Source organism: Hyla sarda, chromosome 3 (assembly GCF_029499605.1).
Source record: "Hyla sarda isolate aHylSar1 chromosome 3, aHylSar1.hap1, whole genome shotgun sequence".
NCBI classification, from domain to species: domain Eukaryota; kingdom Metazoa; phylum Chordata; class Amphibia; order Anura; family Hylidae; genus Hyla; species Hyla sarda.
Window position 1 is genome coordinate 421,771,739 of NC_079191.1, and position 21,365 is coordinate 421,793,103.

Here is a 21,365-nt window from a genome sequence, read left to right on the forward strand (position 1 = left end):
AGTTCCCCCACATTAGGTAGGCAGTATAGTTCCCCCACATTAGGTAGGCAGTATAGTTCCCCCACATTAGGTAGGCAGCTCCCCCACAATAGTAGGCAGCTCCCCCACAATAGTAGGCAGCTTCCCCACAATAGTAGCATTTCCCCCACAATAGTAGGCAGGTTCCCCACAATAGTAGGCAGTTCCCCCACAATATTAGGCAGCTCCCCCCCACAATATTAGGCAGCCCCCCCCCCCACATTTGTAGGCAGCTCCCCCCCACATTTGTAGGCAGCTCCCCCCCACATTAGGTCAGCAGTTCCCCCACAATAGTATGCAGCTTCCCCCCCACCCCACAGACATACAGCTTCCAGCCATATACAGTGTATGGCTGGAGGCTGTATGTCTGTACTGCTGCCCCCACAGTGATCCGGTCACCGCTCCTCCGGCCCGGGGTCACATCTACTGCTATGGCCTATGGACTTTCGGGACACAGGGATGTCCGGGATAGGAATACTTCTTTTTATGTGCCCGGGCCGGCTCCCGTGTGGGGCTGCAGGTGGGGGCCGACCAGAGCATATAAAAACTAATACTGTATACTAAAAACCAGGGGGCCTCCAGCTGTTGTGAAACTACAACTCCCAGCATGCCCGGACCGGCAAAGGCTGTGCCAGCCTGGCCAGCCCCCACCTGCAGTCACACACGGGAGCCGGCCCGGGCACATAAAGAGAAGTATTCCTATCCCGCAGAGCGCGCCCCCCCCAGATGTTGCCAGCCCCCCTGCACCCCCCACGCTACCCCTCTGCAGTGGTCTCCAAACTGTGGAACTTCAGCTGTTGCATAACTATACCTCCGAGCATGCACATGCTCATACTCATTTTACTCACAAGTGGGTTGGGGTCAGTTCACACTGTGCAGTTTTCATGCATTCTCCTACTTTATTGTGTTTTTTTAGTTTTTTTGAAATATTGGCAAGGGAGGTGTATAGCTACTATATATATTCTAATCCCATAGAGATAGCAGCAGCAGTGTACAGATAAGCTAGAGGGGAGGTATATAACTACTATATATTCTGATCACATAGAGATAGCAGCAGCAGTATACAGATAGAGCTAGAGGGGAGGTATATAACTACTATATATTCTGATCACATAGAGATAGCAGCAGCAGTATACAGATAGAGCTAGAGGGGAGGTATATAACTACTATATATTCTGATCACATAGAGATAGCAGCAGCAGTATACAGATGGAACTGGAGAAGAGGCGTATAACTACTATCTTTCATGATCCCAAAGAGAGAGCAGCAGTATACAGATAGAGCTGGAGGAGAGGTGTATAACTACTATACATACTATATATCGTAATAGAGACAGCAGCAGCAGTATACAGATAGAGTTGGAGGGGAGGTGTATAACTACTATATATCCTGATTCCATAAAGATATCAGCAGCAGTATACAGATAGAGCTAGAGAGGAGGTGTAAAACTAATATATATCCTGATTCCATAGAGTTAGCAGCAGCAATATACAGATAGAGTTAGAGGGGAGGTGAATAACTACAGTATTATATATCCTGGCCCCATGGAGACAGCAGCAGCAGTATACAGATATTGCTGGAGGGGATGCATATAATTACTATATATCCTGATTTCATAGAGTTAGCAGCAGCAGTATGCAGATAGAGCTGGAGGGAAGGTGTATAACTACTATGTATCCTGATCCTATAGCGATAGCAGATGGACATGGGTGGAGTGGGGTCTGAAAGCTAGTAGTAAGGATCCGGTAGGTGATTATGTCATCCTGTAGTCCATGGGAAGTTAGAAACCCGGTCCAGTACCCTTTTTTTTTTTTTTTTTTAGACTGGTGGTCACATGACCCAGTTACAGTAATGAAATACATGGATGAAGCTGTGCAGGAATAAAGGGAATGGCGCTGTATGACTAGTGATAGTGCGAGTATTATATGGGCAAAAATAATCCCAAGCCCGGAGTTCTCCTTTAAGTACTTTATTCTCAGTAGTATTACTTAACCCCAATGAAACGTCTGCGTTTCATCATCCTGTGTCGTTAAAGTGAACAAATTCTATAGTTCTCAGAGACCGCATAGAACCAAAGACATTAAGACATATTTTTATTAGCTTTAATGTAATATATAAGAAGATTTTATTACCGGCAGAGGAGCAGTCATAAAGCACGGTAACAATATGGCTATCCCCTTAGCCCCATCACTAGGCCCTGCTCCGCTCCCGGGGGTCTTGTTATGTCAACATTCCTCTGACTCTGGATGAGAAGAAGATAAAACATGACCAATAAATAGAGAATCTCCAGCCGCCAGGATCGCCTCGCCATTGACTCTACGTGTTCTCAAGCCTTGGTTTGTGGGATGATAGTAAAGAGATCCCTACGTGAACTCTCATGTTTTATGGCTGGAAGACTGATTAAGTTTCATTTAAGACTTTATGGGCCGCAGCCCCTACACAAAGAGCTTGATTCTGTAATACATCTCCGTCCCCAGGTTACTCCTTCGCTGCTTCGAGAAACCTTCAGAAGGGTAAGAAAAGCCTCAGTGCTTAAAGGAAATCTGTCACCAGTGTCACCTGCACTACCCTGTTGGTATCGGCAGGTAGTGCAGGTGACACTGATGACAATGGTACTTACCTTGTCCCGTTCCGTGCAGGGGATCTCCAGTAATCTCTTCCGTTAGCTTCAGCTCCAGGCACCCGGCTTTGGGCATTGGCAGAGCTTAGGCTGGGTTCACACCACGTTTTGTTAAATACGGCTCCCGTATACGGCTGGGAGGAGGGGGGGGCGGGGCTTAATCGCGGCACCCGCACTCAGCCGTATTCGGGAACCGTATTTAATGTATGTCTATGAGCCGACCGGAGTGAACCGCTGCCTCCAGTCGGCTGCTTTTTCGGCCGTATGCGGTTTCCCGACTGCAGGCAAAACGTGGTCGACCACGTTTTTGCCTGCGGTCGGGAAACCGCATACGGCCGAAAACGAAGCCGACCGCTAAGATTTCCTTTAAAGAGGTGTTCCACCCATAGACATCTTATTCTCTATACGAAGGAAAAGGAATAAGATTTCTGATTGCAGGGGTCCCGCCGCTGGGACTCCCCGTGATCTCCGGGACTGGAGACGTGACGTCACGCCACACCCCCTCCCATAGACATGAACAGAGAGGGCGTGATATCAAGAGGGGGTGTGGCGTGACGTCACGTCTCCAGTCCCGGAGATCGCGGGGAGTCCCAGTGGCGGGACCCCTGCAATCAGACATCTTATTCCCTATCCTTCGTATGATGGCCTCCCATAGACATGAACGGAGGGGGCTTGGCTTCACATCACGTCTCCAGTCCTGGAAACCCAGTGTTTCCGAGACTGGAGCAGCACCCGACACAGAATGCCGGGGGCTGCATTGAGATCACGGGGGGAGGGTAATTGCCAGTGGTGTGGCCCCCGCTATCAGACATCTTATCCCCTATCCAAACGATGGGGGATAAGATGTCTATGGGTGGAATACCCCTTTAAAAGTGTTCTATAAATCTTGCTCTGTGGGATCTTTGCATAACCTGAAACCTCTATGGCAGGATGGCCATGCTTCCTTGAGACTAAAATGAGATGAGGGTTATGTAATGTTCCGTAATTTATTGTAGACCCCTACTTTGCCACTGTATACAGTTGTGGGAACACAATACTGCCCCCATATATAGCTATCGGCCCCCGCACAATCCCCATACATAGTTGTAGGCCCTCTTTCCCATATGCCACCTTGTATAGTAGTAGGTAGGTGGCTCCCACAGATTTACTGCCCCATATGTAGCTGTAGGTTCCCATACTGGCCCCATAGTTTTTGGCAATTTTCTTGTTAGTGATAGGACCCCTATACTGCCCCAATATATAGCTATAGGCCCCCCATACAATCCCCACATATAGTTATTGGCCCCATATATAGTTGTAGTCAGGGCCAGATTAAGGCTGCCTGGAACACGGAGCACTTCATTATGATGCCCACCCCAACAGTCCCCCTTTCCTTCTACTGAGACTTGTTGCAGGCAAGTAAGGAACAGACTGAGACCAAAAATAGGCCTGGGCATATTTTTTATTGGTGGGTGTCATAGGAGTCAGGCCCACATTAAAATAAAATGGGCTGCATGGTCTAAAATCAGTTCAAGTCCCTCTCTCCAGCTGTTGCAGATCTACAACCCCCATTATGTCTGGAGAGCTTCAGGCATTATAGGAGTTGTAGTTTTGTAACAGCTGGAGCCTCATATACAGTGTCATCCATTATTACTGCAAAACGTAGAAGTGAGGAGAGATCTAATGGGACAGGAGAAAACACAAACATAAAATGACTGACAGGAGACGTCTTCTCTGTTGTCTTTCCTTTTCTTCTTCATTTGGTCCAGACGCCAGGTCTTCTTCCAGCTCCATCTTCCCCTGTAAAGTTCAATGCCAGGACATCATTGGTTCCTCACTGCCAGCTGATCCTCATCCTCTGTATAATGACAACAATCATTATAACCCTACAAGAGACTGTGCTTCCTAAATATAATACTGCCAAACCCTGTGTACCCTGTATATTATACTGCCAAACCCTGTGTACCCTGTATATTATACTGCCCAACCCTGTGTATCCTGTATATTATACTGCCAAACCCTGTGTACCCTGTATATTATACTGCCCAACCCTGTGTATCCTGTATATTATACTGCCCAACCCTGTGTACCCTGTATATTATACTACCAAACCCTGTGTATCCTGTATATTATACTGCCCAACCCTGTGTACTCTGTATATTATACTGCCCAACCCTGTGTACCCTGTATATTATGCTGCCAAACCCTGTGTACCCTGTATATTATACTACCAAACCCTGTGTATCCTGTATATTATACTGCCCAACCCTGTGTACTCTGTATATTATGCTGCCCAACCCTGTGTACTCTGTATATTATACTGCCAAACCCTGTGTACCCTGTATATTATACTGCCAAACCCTGTGTACCCTGTATATTATACTGCCCAACCCTGTGTATCCTGTATATTATACTGCCCAACCCTGTGTACCCTGTATATTATACTACCAAACCCTGTGTATCCTGTATATTATACTGCCCAACCCTGTGTACTCTGTATATTATACTGCCCAACCCTGTGTACCCTGTATATTATACTGCCCAACCCTGTGTACTCTGTATATTATACTGCCAAACCATGTGTACCCTGTATATTATACTGCCCAACCCTGTGTACCCTGTATATTATACTGCCCAACCCTGTGTACCCTGTATATTATACTGCCAAACCCTGTGTACCCTGTATATTATACTGCCCAACCCTGTGTATCCTGTATATTATACTGCCCAACCCTGTGTACTCTGTATATTATACTGCCAAACCCTGTGTACCCTGTATATTATACTGCCCAACCCTGTGTATCCTGTATATTATACTGCCCAACCCTGTGTACCCTGTATATTATACTACCAAACCCTGTGTATCCTGTATATTATACTGCCCAACCCTGTGTACTCTGTATATTATACTGCCCAACCCTGTGTACTCTGTATATTATACTGCCAAACCCTGTGTACCCTGTATATTATACTGTAAAACCCTGTATATCCTGTATATTATACTGCCAAACCCTGTGTACCTTGTATATTATACTGCCCAACCCTGTGTACCCTGTATATTATACTGCCAAACCCTGTGTATCCTGTATATTATACTGCCCAACCCTGTGTACCCTGTATATTATACTGCCCAACCCTGTGTACTCTGTATATTATACTGCCCAACCCTGTGTACCCTGTATATTATGCTGCCCAACCCTGTGTACCCTGTATATTATACTGCCCAACCCTGTGTACCCTGTATATTATACTGCCCAACCCTGTGTACTCTGTATATTATACTGCCAAACCCTGTGTACCCTGTATATTATACTGCCAAACCCTGTGTATCCTGTATATTATACTGCCCAACCCTGTGTACCCTGTATATTATACTGCCCAACCCTGTGTATGTTACGCCTAGCGCTCCGGGTCCCCGCTCCTCCCCGGAGCGCGTACGGCGTCTCTCTCTCCGCAGCGCCCCGGTCGGTCCCGCTGACCGGGAGCGCTGCACTGTCATGGCCGTCGGGGATGCGATTCGCACAGCGGGACGCGCCCGCTCGCGAATCGCATCCCAGGTCACTTACCCGTTCCCGTCCCCTGCTGTCATGTGCTGGCGCGCGCGGCTCCGCTCTCTAGGGCGCGCGCGCGCCAGCTCCCTGAGACTTAAAGGGCCAGTGCACCAATGATTGGTGCCTGGCCCAATTAGCTTAATTGGCTTCCACCCGCTCCCTGGCTATATCTGATCTCCTCCCATGCACTCCCTTGCCGGATCTTGTTGCCTTGTGCCAGTGAAAGCGTTTTTGTGTGTCCAAAGCCTGTGTACCAGAACTTCTGCTATCCATCCTGACTACGAACCTTGTCGCCTGCCCCCGACCTTCTGCTACGTCCGACCTTGCTTCTGTCTACTCCCTTGTACCGCGCCTACCTTCAGCAGCCAGAGAGGTTGAGCCGTTGCTAGTGGATACGACCTGGTCACTACCGCCGCAGCAAGACCATCCCGCTTTGCGGCGGGCTCTGGTGAAAACCAGTAGTGACTTAGAACCGGTCCACTAGCACGGTCCACGCCAATCCCTCTCTGGCACAGAGGATCCACCTCCTGCCAGCCGGCATCGTGACAGTAGATCCGGCCATGGATCCCGCTGAGGTCCCTCTGCCTTATATCTCTGATATCACCACGGTGGTCGCCCAGCAATCCCGACAGATCGCCCATCTAACCCACCAGCTGTCGGAAGTGTCCACCATTGTGCAGCAACTTCAGTCGCAACTTCAGCAGCAATCATCTCCTCCGCCAGCTCCTGCACCCCTTCCGCAGCGAGTAGCCACTCCTAGCCTCCGCCTGTCCTTGCCGGACAAATTTAATGGGGACTCTAAGTTTTGCCGTGGCTTTCTTTCGCAATGTTCCCTGCACTTGGAGATGATGTCGGACCAGTTTCCTACTGAAAGGTCTAAGGTGGCTTTCGTAGTCAGCCTTCTGTCTGGAAAAGCTCTGTCATGGGCCACACCGCTCTGGGACCGCAATGACCCCGTCACTGCCTCTGTACACTCCTTCTTCTCAGAAATTCGAAGTGTCTTTGAGGAACCTGCCCGAGCCTCTTCTGCTGAGACTGCCCTGCTGAACCTGGTCCAGGGTAATTCTTCCGTTGGCGAGTACGCCATACAATTCCGTACTCTTGCTTCTGAACTTTCCTGGAATAATGAGGCCCTCTGCGCGACCTTTAAAAAAGGCCTATCCAGCAACATTAAAGATGTTCTGGCCGCACGAGAAATCCCTGCTAACCTACATGAACTCATTCATCTAGCCACTCGCATTGACATGCGTTTTTCTGAGAGGCATCAAGAGCTCCGCCAGGAAAAGGACTTAGATCTCTGGACACCTCTCCCACAGTCTCCATTGCAATCTGCGCCTAGGCCTCCCGCCGAGGAGGCCATGCAAGTGGATCGGTCTCGCCTGACCCTGGAAGAGAGGAATCGCCGTAAGGAAGAGAATCTTTGTCTGTACTGTGCCAGTACCGAACATTTTTTGGTGGATTGCCCTATCCGTCCTCCACGTCTGGGAAACGCACGCTCGCACCCAGCTCTCGTGGGTGTGGCGTCTCTTGATGCTAAGTCGGCTTCTCCACGTCTCACGGTGCCTGTACGGATTTCTTCTTCAGCCAGCTCTTCCCTCTCAGCCGTGGCCTGCCTGGACTCTGGTGCCTCTGGGAATTTTATTCGGGAGTCCTTGGTGAATAAATTCCGCATCCCGGTGACCCGTCTTGTCAAGCCACTCCACATTTCCGCGGTCAACGGAGCCAAGTTGGATTGCACCGTGCGTTACCGCACGGAGCCCCTCCTAATGTGCATCGGAACTCATCACGAAAAAATTGAGTTTTTGGTCCTCTCCAATTGCACTTCCGAAATTCTCCTTGGACTACCCTGGCTTCAACACCATTCCCCAACCCTGGATTGGTCCACAGGGGAGATCAAGAGCTGGGGTACCTCTTGCTTCAAGGACTGCCTTAAACCAGTTCCCAGTACTCCCTGCCGTGACCCTGTGGTTCCTCCTGTATCCGGTCTCCCTAAGGCCGTTATGGACTCTGCCCGCCTTAAGAAGTGCCTCTCCCCCCCTCCCAGTCCAGTCAGGCAAGCCTCGGTGCCTCCTCATGGCCCTCGTCCTGGTGTCACACTGCCCCGTGCCAGGCCTCGCCCTCTGCCCTCCCTCCCCATTCCCACTCCTGCTGTACTGCCTGCCGTTGAGGAAACCATCCATTCCTTCCCGGTGTCCTCATCCCAGGGGAGGCAGTTACCGGACAAAGAGAAGGGGAGACCTAAGGGGGGGGGGGTACTGTTACGCCTAGCGCTCCGGGTCCCCGCTCCTCCCCGGAGCGCGTACGGCGTCTCTCTCTCCGCAGCGCCCCGGTCGGTCCCGCTGACCGGGAGCGCTGCACTGTCATGGCCGTCGGGGATGCGATTCGCACAGCGGGACGCGCCCGCTCGCGAATCGCATCCCAGGTCACTTACCCGTTCCCGTCCCCTGCTGTCATGTGCTGGCGCGCGCGGCTCCGCTCTCTAGGGCGCGCGCGCGCCAGCTCCCTGAGACTTAAAGGGCCAGTGCACCAATGATTGGTGCCTGGCCCAATTAGCTTAATTGGCTTCCACCCGCTCCCTGGCTATATCTGATCTCCTCCCTTGCACTCCCTTGCCGGATCTTGTTGCCTTGTGCCAGTGAAAGCGTTTTTGTGTGTCCAAAGCCTGTGTACCAGAACTTCTGCTATCCATCCTGACTACGAACCTTGCCGCCTGCCCCCGACCTTCTGCTACGTCCGACCTTGCTTCTGTCTACTCCCTTGTACCGCGCCTACCTTCAGCAGCCAGAGAGGTTGAGCCGTTGCTAGTGGATACGACCTGGTCACTACCGCCGCAGCAAGACCATCCCGCTTTGCGGCGGGCTCTGGTGAAAACCAGTAGTGACTTAGAACCGGTCCACTAGCACGGTCCACGCCAATCCCTCTCTGGCACAGAGGATCCACCTCCTGCCAGCCGGCATCGTGACAGTGTACCTGTATATTATACTGCCCAACCCTGTGTACCCTGTATATTATACTGCCCAACCCTGTGTACCCTGTATATTATACTGCCCAACCCTGTGTACCCTGTATATTATGCTGCCCAACCCTGTGTACCCTGTATATTATACTGCCCAACCCTGTGTACCCTGTATATTATACTGCCCAACCCTGTATACCCTGTATATTATACTGCCCAACCCTGTGTACCCTGTATATTATATTGCCAAACCCTGTCTACCCTGTATATTATACTGCCCAACCCTGTGTACCCTGTATATTATACTGCCCAACCCTGTGTACCCTGTATATAATACTGCCAAACCCTGTGTACCCTGTATATTATACTGCCCAACCCTGTGTACCCTGTATATTATACTGCCCAACCCTGTGTACCCTGTATATAATACTGCCAAACCCTGTGTACCCTGTATATTATACTGCCCAACCCTGTGTACCCTGTATATTATACTGCCCAACCCTGTATACCCTGTATATTATACTGCTCAACCCTGTGTACCCTGTATATTATACTGCCCAACCCTGTGTACCCTGTATATTATACAAATATCACGCCCTCTAAAAATAATACTACCACACACTGTGTCTTCCGTAGTGTGCACAGAGCAGCAGCATCCCATTGAAAACAAGCGAAATTCTGCTGGTGGAAGTTCGTAGTGTGGACGAGCCCTAATTCCCCCAGACCTCTCTGCCCCCCCAGACCCCTAAGTCCTCCTCCAGACTCCTGCTCCCAGAGACCCCTAAGGCAAGGTTTCCCCCTTTTTTTACCTGCAAAAACACAGAAAAACTGCTACTGCTTTTTCCTGTGTTATGGTAATTTTTGGGCATTTTTTTTCTTGTGCTTTTGCCTTCTCTGGAAACTTAGCCTTAGTCCTCCCCTGGTTCTTAAGTCCCCCCCCCCCCTTCAACACTCCTGGTCCTTCTCCACTATTCCACTTTTCTGCACCACCTCCCTCCCTCCCCCCTCAGTCCCCTTCACACTCCTCTGTCCCCTTTACCAAACCCACACTTACCTTACCTCACCCCCCAAAAAAAATCTCACTTCAGCCCCCCATGCCCTCCTGGTCCTTCTCCACTACACTTTTCTTCACCAACCCACCCCCTGTTCCCCCACATTAGGTTGGCAGTATAGTTCCCCCGCATTAGGTTGGCAGTTCCCCCACATTCGGTTGGCAGTACAAGTCCCTGCACATTAGGTTGGCAGTACAGTTCCCCCACATTAGGTTGGCAGTACAGTTCCCCCACATTAGGTTGGCAGTACAGTTCCCCCACATTAAGTTTGCAATACAGTTCCCCCACATTAGGTTGGCAGTACAGTTGCCCACATTTGGTGTGCAGTACAGTTCCCCCACATTAAGTGCAGTACAGTTCCCCTACATTAGGTGCAGTACAGTTCCCCGACATTAGGTGCAGTATAGTTCCCCCATTAGGTGCAGTATAGTTCCCCACATTAGGTGCAGTCTAGTTCCCCCACAGACATACAGCGTTCAGCCATATACAGTGTATGGCTGGAGGCTGTATGCCTGTGTACTGCCCCAGTTTAGTGTTCCGACCACCGCTCCTCCGGTCCGGGGGCACGATCTACTGCTATGGCCTATGGGCAGGACACAGGCATACACTGAAGATGACGTGCTGCCAGCTGGTGCTGGTGACTTACCATGTGTGCGTCTTCCTTGATGCTCCGCTCTGCTCATCTCCTATGTGCACATGCACGGGACGTCAGTGACGTCCCTGCCTGTGCTACCTCCCGGTGGCCCCTGCGTTTTTAAAGTTAACGCGGGGCCGCAGAGAGGTACCAGAGACATCCTTGTGTCCTGAAAAGATTTTTCAGGACACAGGGATGTCCCAAATGTGACTGGGGCCCCCTGCGGGCACGGGGCCTGGAGCAGGTGCTCCAGTAGCGCCAATGATGATCCGGCCCTAGTTGTAGGCCCTGTCTCCCATATGCCGCCATATATGATAGTAGGTAGGCAGCTCCCACAGATATGCAGCCCCACATATAACTGCAGGCTCCCATACTGCATATATATATATATATATATATATATATATATATATATGTATATATTTCTAAGCCCCTATACTTCCCCCATATATAGCTGTAGGTAGAGATGAGCGAATTTTAGAAAAATTAGATTCGGACGATTCGACAAATTTTATGAAAAAAATTCAGTTAGGTCCGAATTTATTTGCGGTGAATCACTATTAAAAACGGCTATTTCTGGCGTACAGAGAGCCTCAATAGGGGTGTAGAACACTTTGCCTTGTCGTAACACTCATAGGGAGTGTGCTGTGTTAGTGAAATAATACTGTTATTCAGTATGACATGCAGATTAGAGGCATCGCTATTAGAATCACTATCGCAGAGCGGCACAATGACGTGGCTGAATGCACAGCCTGGAGGAGGCTGAAGCATGAGCAGACCATATAGTGGCTGAATGACCCAGCCTGGAGGTGGCAGAAGCCTGATGAGACCATAGGGCCTCACAATTGAAAAGATTAAAGATATTTTTTAACATTTAAATTGAAAACTTCAAATAGATTAACCTAAAAAGTTTTATTTAATGTGCCAGCAGCTTGAGGAGACTATATGGCAGCACAATGACACAGCCTGGAGGTGGCAGCAGCATGAGGAGAGCATAATCTGGCTGAATGACACAGCTTGGAGTTGGCAACAGCCTGACGGGACCATAGGGCCTCACAATTGAAAAGATTAAAGATATTTTTTTAACATTTAAATTGAATATTTCAAATAGATGAACCTAAAAAGTTTTATTTAATGTGCCAGTAGCATGATAAGACCACATGGCGGTACAGTGACACAGTCTGGAAGTGGCAGTAGCACGAGGAGACCATAATCTGACAGAATGATACAGCCTGGAGTTGGCGGCAGCAAGAGGAGACCATATAGTGGCTGAATGACACAGCCAGGAGGTGGGGGCAGGATGAGGAGACCATATAGTGGCTGAATGACAAAGCCTGGAGGTGGCGGCAGCATGAGAAGACCATATAGTGGCTGAATGACACAGCCTGGAGGTGCCAACAGCATTCGGAGACCATATAGTAGCTGAATGACACAGCCTGGAGGTGGCAGAAGCATTCGGAGAACATATGGTGGCAGAATGAGACAGCCTGGAGCTAAAAGGTGAAAATATTCACCATCTAAAAAAAAGGGTCTAACATTCCATGTCATGGCTTTTACACATGTAACACCGAAAATGTTATATACATGTTGAAATGCCCATGCGGTAAAAAATATATAGGTCAGACTAGTAGAAAAATTAAACTAAGGATTGCAGAACATAAAAATAATATTAGGAAAGCATTAACAACTAAAAAGGTAGGAGAATCTACTAAGTATAGCGAGACTACAGTAGCGAGACATTTTTTAGAAAATAACCAAAATGTGAACGAGCTCCAATGGCAAATATTGGAGCAAATTCACATAGAAGCGAATGAGGCAAAGAACCGCAAGCGTCTCTTGCAAAGGGAAGCCTATTGGATTACTTTTATGGAAACGACTTCCCCATCAGGCTTAAATGAAGTCTGTAGTTATAAAGCTTTTTTGTAAAATATTTCTTTCTCATGTCGGTTTAGATTAGTAGTCTCACACAATATGTCAATTTCTTAGCTATTAGTCCTTTTGGACATTATACACATAGAGAAAATACACTAACTTTACCTTAGCGGTACTGATTGAATTCAATACAGGTGTGAGACTCCTATATCTTCCTCCCGATTTCCAGGATCTAGTAAGCATGAGTAAGGGGGAGGTCCCCCGAAACGTCGCGTCACGACCCTGATGGCTCCCAGATAGTGAACATAGACCTGTGCTGTACTGGATATGTGCCGACATCTTATCTTTTACTACTGTTTTGTACTACAGAAAAGATCCGAAATAAGGAATAAAAGAAAAAAAGAATCATCTAACCGTTAGTGCTGGAATTTATTGAATTGAAAGTATAGCCCACTCTTGCTTATACACATGTGACGGTGAATCTCCATAGTCGGGCTTTTTGCATAGTCTACACAGAGACTCTTTCTTTGAAGCCTGGAGCTGGCATCAGCATGAGGAGAATATCCAACTAAAAACCCTGGGAAATGGCAGTGTTTTTAGGTGGAAATAGGGAGAGGTTCCTGTGTGGGGCCGCCCGTTTTAGGGTGAGTAACACTTGCCAAGAAGGGAATTAATAGTGTGAGAGTGGGGCCTTACAGGGGAAGTTTACAATGGACCATGTGTTTTTTCCCTTCCACCTTTTAGAGGTCTTTGCATCACATCAATACTTGGTGGTGTAGGTGGCACATGGTGTTTTTTGCACAACTTTCCTTCTCTTAGATATAAAAAAAAATTGGGATCCATATATTTTATCCTAAGAAAAGTTGTTTTAGCTAATGCATATCCTTAATACTTTTTTGGGGTCTGATGCAGAGGTATTTCTGTAACTGGGGAGCAGCACCTTAAATATGTTTTTCACTATCTATATTTGTGAAGTGTTGGTGTGGCACCATGGTCAATCTACTCTGATGCATCAGGCGTTGGTGGGTGGAAATCCTGGCTGATCCATGCCTGATTCATCTTCACAAAGGTCAGTCTCTCCACATTTTTGTGGACAGACGAGTTCTCCTTGGAGTGACTATGGCCCCGCCGCACTAAACACAAGCTCTGATGGCAAACTACTGGCCGGGCAGAATAGTTTTCCAGGGCAAACTCTGCTAGTTGCGGACAAAAATCAAGTTTGGCTGCAGAGAAGTCCAGCGGATCTTCAAGGTGTGTTGACATGGGCATGTCAAGGTATGACACCACCTGCTGGTTCAGGTCCTGCTCCAGGTCTACCTGCTGTTGAAAAGTTGCTTTACTATGTGGGTGAAGAAAGCTACTTGTCAGCGACTGTAGACTCAGGCTGCTGCTGATGGAGCTGGTACTGCTCCTGCCACCCCTCCCCTCCTCAGTAGCCATGGAAGTGGAAGGTGAGCGCAGAGGGCCCCCTGAGTTAGACCTGCGAGCGAATGGACGATGACACCGATAGGCATCGGCCAACTGACTATGTAGGATGTCTCTGTAGTAGGTCAGTTTGTCCTCCCTCTCAGTGGGTGAAGAAAAGGCCCCCATTTTGTGCCGATAGTGAGGGTCCAATAAGGTGGAGAGCCAGAAGTAATCCCGCTGCCGAATGGTGACAATTCAGCTGTCACTATGCAAGCAAGTGAGCATGTATCGTGCCATTTGTGCAAGTGACTCAGAGGGACTCCCTGCCTCCATCTCCACTGCATACTGCCACAGTGTGTCTGGGTCCTCTGTCTCGTCTTTCTCATCACCCTCCAGCTCCTCTGGCTGCTCCTGCTCCTCCTCTCCTGTCAAATGACTATAAAAACCACCCATTTCGCAAAACCTAAACTGTGCTCCATTGTCCCCCCCGTCCCCTCCTCCTCCTCTTCTGGTTCGGCCCCCACAGGGCTCATGTGGCTGTGAGATGTAGGCGCCACGTCTCCAGTGCCCTGACCAGCCATCATGTCCAACACATGTTGTAGGAAATGAAGCAGTCAAATAATGTTGTTCATCCCGTAATCCTGGCGACTGACTAATAATGTGGCTTGCTCAAAGGGCCTGAGCAAACGACAGGTGTCACGTATGAGCTGCCACTGGTTGACATTGAAGATACACAGGGGAGTCCCCTATCCGCTTGGATCATCAAGAAATTGGTGATGGCTTTTCTCTGTTCTTATAGTCTGTCCAACATATGGAGTGTGGAATTCCAACGTGTGGAAATGTTGCAAATCAGACTATGTTGGGGAATGCCGTTCTGGCGCTGCAGCTCAAGGAGGGTGTGCTTTGCGGCATATGAGTGGCTGAAGTGCATGCAAAGTTTCCTTCCCATTGTTAGGATGTCTTGCAGATGGGGGAACACTTCAGGAACTGCTTCACAATCAGATTGAACACATGTGCCATACAGGGAGCATGGCTCAACCTTCCTTGTCGCAGTGTAGACAAGATGTTCTTCCCGTTGTCGGTCACCATGGTTTCCATTTCCAGTTTTTGTGGAGTAAGCCATGATTTGATTTCTAGATGAATGACTTTTAGCAGTTCCTCCCCTGTGTGACCACCATGTGAAGAATAGCATGACACCGCTGTGCCCTGCACATATGGTATGCTGGAGGGGCACTGAGACTTGTCCGTGCAGTGGAGGCTGAGGACACGTTGGAGGATGAGTAAGTGGAGTCGCACACTGTCACAGGACCAATGGCCTGAGAGCATGGAGGTGGAAGCTCCGTGACCACCTTATTGACCTTGGCCCGCGCCCTGTTCAGACTCACCACTGACCTGGCCCGACGCCACTTTTTCCTAGCCACCATGTAGGACCAGATGAGAAGCAAACCCGGAAAGGACGACCACAATCGGAAAAGATCCAACTTAACGTCCCTCATTAACTCCCTCAACTTCCGAAATCCCAAAATATTTTGTCCCCAAGATGTAAAACCAACACATCCGGAGGCCTATCCATCAGAACGTAAAAGTGAACCCGTGGCAACAGATCAGGCCACCGCATACCATCTTTTCCCAACCAACGGACGTCCACTTCCGACCTAGAAAACCCCAATTGTCGACCAGCCGGTCGAACTTCCGAATGCGCCTCCCCTCTGGTCACATAAGAGTGACCAAAAATCCACACCAGGCACTTGGAACCTAAAAGAAAAGAGAAAAATTGCCAACCAACACATCAGGAAAACAGCATCATAACAAATTAGGTCGCACATAAAGCTTAAAACCATCAGACTCCCACCAACAATGCGCTTGATTCAATCTGGACCCTATGCAAAAGGAGTGGGAACTATACTCCTCTGCACGATGGCAAGCGTCCCACAAGCACTGCCGGTACACCACCGTAAATTGGAAGCATGACAAAAAAAACCTTCTCATGCACCGACAGGGGGCCAAAACCAGAAGGATGCACCGCCAGAAAACCCTGTAGTACGCCACAGGACACATTCCAGACCCCTCCAAAAGCACCAAGGGAACCACCACCCCCTTACCCAACTGGCAAACCAAACACTCTAAAGCCCCATCCACGACTTGCACGTCTGACACTACAAACCCCCTGCCCTCCGCTTAGTAGGAGCAACCAGCTCCCATATGCGGAACACCCTGAAAAAAGCCAAGGCAAATGCCAGGCGAAACAGAAGAACTTCAAACTCCTAAACACAAATCCCCAGCAACATTTGGCCAACCAAAGTGGCCAAAGTGTAGTGTAGTGAAGACCCCTGTTACCCCTTCTTAACCCTGTCCACCCCCCACTGCTGTCATCTATGTCCACCCTCTGTTACCCCTTTTTAGCCCTGTCCACCCCCCACTCCTGTCATCCATGTCCACCCTCTGTTACCCCTTCTTAACCCTCTCCACCCCCCACTCCTGTCATCCATGTCCACCCTCTGTTACCCCTTCTTAACCCTGTCCATCCCCCACTCCTGTCATCCATGTCCACCCTCTGTTACCCCTTCTTAACCCTGTCCACCCCTCACTCCTGTCATCCATGTCCACCCCTCTGTTACCCCTTCTTAACCCTGTCCACCCACACTCCTGTCATCCATGTCCACCCCTCTGTTACCCCTTCTTAACCCTGTCCACCCCCTACTCCTGTCATCCATGTCCACCCCTCTGTCCACCCCCTGTCCATCCCTGTCACCCATGTTCACCCCCAGTCCGCCCCCTAGTCTACCCCCTGTCACACATATCTACCCCCCCAGTCTACCCTGTCACCTATGTCCACCCCCTATTCACCCCTCTGTCACCCCTGTCACCCCTCTTTTAACCGCTTGTCCACCCTCCTGTCATCCATGTCCACCTTGGCCACCCGTCTGTCACTCCTGTCCATTCCCCTGTCACACATGTTCACCCCCCCCTGTCCACCCTTCTGACCACCCCCCAGTCTACACCTGTCACCCATGTCCACCCCCCTATTCACCCCTCTGTCACCCCTGCCCATTCCCCTGTTACACATGTTCACCCCCCCCTGTCCACCCCTCTGACCACAACCCAGTCTACACCTGTCACCCATGTCCACCCCCTATTCACCCCTTTGTCACTCCTGTCCACCCCTCTTTTAACCGCTTGTCCACCCTCCTGTCATCCATGTCCACCTTGGCCATCCCCCTATCCACCCCTCTGTCACCCATGTTCATCCCCCACTGTCCACCCCTCTGATCACATCCTTGTCACCCATGTTCACCCCTCTGTCCCTTTGTCACCCCTGTCCCCACCTTGTCACTCCTGTCCACTCCTGTCACCCATCTACACTCTTCTACACCCCTCTGTCACCCATCTACACCCATCTGTCACCCATGTACACCCCCCCTATGCCCCCTTTCACCCATATACACTCTTCAACACCCCTCTGTCACCCATGTACACTCTTCTACACCCCTCTGTCACCCATGTACACCCCCCCTATGCCCTCTGTCACCCATGTACACCCCTCTGTCAATCATGTACACCCCCTATGCCCACTGTCACCCATGTACACTCTTCTACACCCCTCTGTCACCCATGTACACCCCTCTGTCACCCATGTACACCCCTCTGTCACCCATGTACACTCTCCTACACCCCTCTGTCACCCATGTACACCCCTCTGTCACCCATGTACACCCCTCTACACCCCTCTGCCACCCATGTACACTCCTCTACACCCCTCTGCCACCCATGTACACTCCTCTGTCACCCATATGCCCCCTGTCACCCATGTACACTCTTCTACATCCCTCTGTCACCCATGTACACCCCTATGTCACCCATATACACCCCTCTGTCACCCATGTACACTCTCCTACACCCCTCTGTCACCCATGTACACCCCTCTACACCCCTCTGCCACCCATGTACACTCCTCTACACCCCTCTGCCACCCATGTACACTCCTCTACACACCTGTCACCCATGTACACTCCTCTACACCCCTCTGTCACCCATGTACACTCCTCTACACACCTGTCACCCATGTACACTCCTCTACATCCTTCTGCCACCCATGTACACTCCTCTACACACCTGTCACCCATGTACACTCCTCTACATCCCTCTGCCACCCATGTACACTCCTCTACACACCTGTCACCTATGTACACTCCTCTACACCCCTCTGCCACCCATGTACACTCCTCTACACACCTGTCACCCATGTACACTTTTCTACACCCCTTTACACATATACGCCCCTGTATTCCTCTCCACTTGTAAAAGGGGAATCTGGAGACTGATGCTGATAAAGTGCGGAGCCTAATAGGTTTGTTTTGCAGGTTTAACGGTGAAGAATTGTGGCTGGAAGAAACCGTGATGATGGCCCAGACCAGATGGAGAAGAGAACGACACTGATTAGAGAAGACGTCATTTGTGAGTTGCTGCATAATGCAGCACTGTAAACTACATAACTACATACCCACAGAAAAATAGATATTGGAGGAGATTTATCAAAACCTGTCCAGAGGAAAAGTTGCCCACTTGCCCATAGCAACTAATCAGATTGCCTCTTCCATTTTTAACAAGGCCTCTGAAAAATGAAAGAAGCGATCTGATTGGTTGCTGCGGGCAACTCAGCAACTTTTCCTCCTGACAGATTTTGATAAAGCTCCCCCGTTATGCACTGTGTAATCCTTTTTTTTTTTTTTGTTTGTCAACTTCTGTAGGGGTGCCCGGCGAAATTTTTTTTTCCCCCGGTATGCCTCGAACCGAAAGTACAGTACCGGCACCTCTTTTGGGCCACTTAAAGCACTGCCCTAGCCTTAAACCAAAATGCATTTGCTGACAAGCGTCAACCCAATCCAGATGGAGAAACACCCACACAAAAAGCCCTGCCAATATAGAACAACATAGTCGCCTCCCACTCAGAAACTGCCTCCCCCAGCGCTAAGCGCCCAACTGAAGCTTCCCAATCAACCTACCACCGACTCTACGCAGCCCAGGCAACCCCACTCACAGACCAGACCCATTGCCATGGCTACACCAGACTCCACAGCCAGGCGGCACAAGGGACCACATTCTCCACTGCCTCCGGCACCAACTCCAGAAAATGCTCCCACTGAAAATGAAAGAGGGCATCAGTAACATCATTAATAACCCTGGGAACATGCAAGGCAACAAATTGAGAATTGAGCTCCAATCCCCGCAACACCAGTCTGCGCAACAAACAGACCACCGGCGAGGAATTCACCAACTGTCTATTAATGGCTTGCACCACTTTCAAGTTATCACAATGGAAGCAAACTTTCCGATTGTGAAACGACTCCCCCCAAATTTCCACCGCAACAATAATGAGGAACAACTCCAACAGTGCCAGGTTCTTAGTGAGCCCTGCCTTCCGCCAAGCATCAGGCCACCTCCCCGCACACCACTGTCCCTTCAGATAAGCCCTAAAGCCACAGCTCCCTGCCGCTTCCGTGAACAGACACAAGTCTCCACTAGACACCGGACATCCCATGACCACAGGCCGACCATTGTAGTGGCTCAAGAATTCCCTCCAAACCCCCAGATCAGCCCGAAGATCAGCGGACAGCCTAACAAAATGGTGCGCCCGCACCGCCCTGGCCATCGCTGCCTCCAGGCGCCAGCAAAAAATTCGGCCCATGGGCATTATCTGGCAGGCGAAATTAAGCAGACCCAACAATGCCTGCACCTCCCTCAAAAGCAACTTGCGAGCCTGATACCCCTGCTCCACTGCCGCCTTCAGCTCAGAGAGCTTATGCTCCGGCAACCGGCATTTCATAGCCACCGTGTCTATCACTATGCCCAAAAACTTAACAACTGTCGCCGGGCCTTCTGTTTTTATCAGGGACAGAGGGACCCTAAACCAGCTGGCCACCCACTCCATAACCTGCAGCAGGATCGCACAGACCCAGCCGGGCCGATAAACAGGAAATCATCCAAGTAATGAAGCACAGAGTCAATCTGTGACTCCCGCTTCACCACCCATTCCAATAATGAACTAAACTGCTCAAAATAGGAAGACAAAACCGAACATCAGATGGGCAAACAGAGATCCACAAAGTACCGTCCTTCTAAACAACAACCGAGCAAAGAAAAACTGTCCAGATGGACAGGCAACAGTCTAAAAGCTGCCTCAACGTCCGTCTTGGCCAGCAGAGCCCCCCCGCCCATAATGCCTCACCCACACCAATGCAGCGTCAAAGGACGCATATGACACAGCGCAGACCGTCGGATAGATGCCATCGTTCACCGTCTTCCCCACCGAATGGGAAAGGTGGTGAATGAGCCAGAACTTATTAGCTTCCTTTTTTGAGAGCAAGACGCAAAGGGGAGACCTGCAAACCCAGCAACGGTGGCGACTCAAAAGGCCCCGACATCCTACCCAACTCGGCCTAAACTGCTCATCATAGCGCAACCACGCTGTCCCGGGGCCTTTTTCGCCCACCACACTAGCTAAGATGGCAAAGCCCTGCAGCCAATTTGCAAATGATCGCGGAATCAATCGATACCGCCGCCACTCTGCTTCCTTCACCCTCTTCTTCCCCTCATCAACCTTAACCCTGTCCAGATTTAACTTTTCCAGAGGCAGCAAAGAGAACATTTCAGTATTTCCCCTTCCAAATTTTTACCCGCACCTCAGCCTTCAGGTGTGACCCCAGAGGGTCCCTCTGAGCAGACGTACACTTCCCCCCGCGCAGCATCCGCCAACCGCATGTCCCCCCAGCACCCGAAGCTGCTAGAGCCGCCAAGGGCATGGAAACCTGGCTGTCAGAGAATTCCTCCGCGCCTCTCCCAGAGGGAACACCGACCACCCCCACCGCGCAACAGCACCGCAGCAACAGCACCCGAGGGCCCGCCGGCCCCCGACACCACTGCAGGCCCACCCGCACCCCATACAGCAACCAGGGACCCCCAGTCTGCCACCCTGAAACAGGGCCTGCAAACCAGTCAGTGATAACTGCAACCCCGCCAACCCCCCACCCGCAGAGCCGCCCCCAAGGTTAAAGGAGAAGGTGAAAGTCTCACCAGACCCCACCGGCTGAGAACCAGCAGCCGCATCTCCCGTCACATCCTGAATCCTGCGTGCATCGGTGAAACGTCTCCTGTCACCAGTAGAAGTGGAGGCCCCGAGGCCCACAGCAGCTGTCACAGCAGAAAACCCACCGGTCTGGGGTGCAGTAGGTTCCCCAGCATCCCTGGAAAGAGGGCGCACCTGCCCACCCCTTTGTTC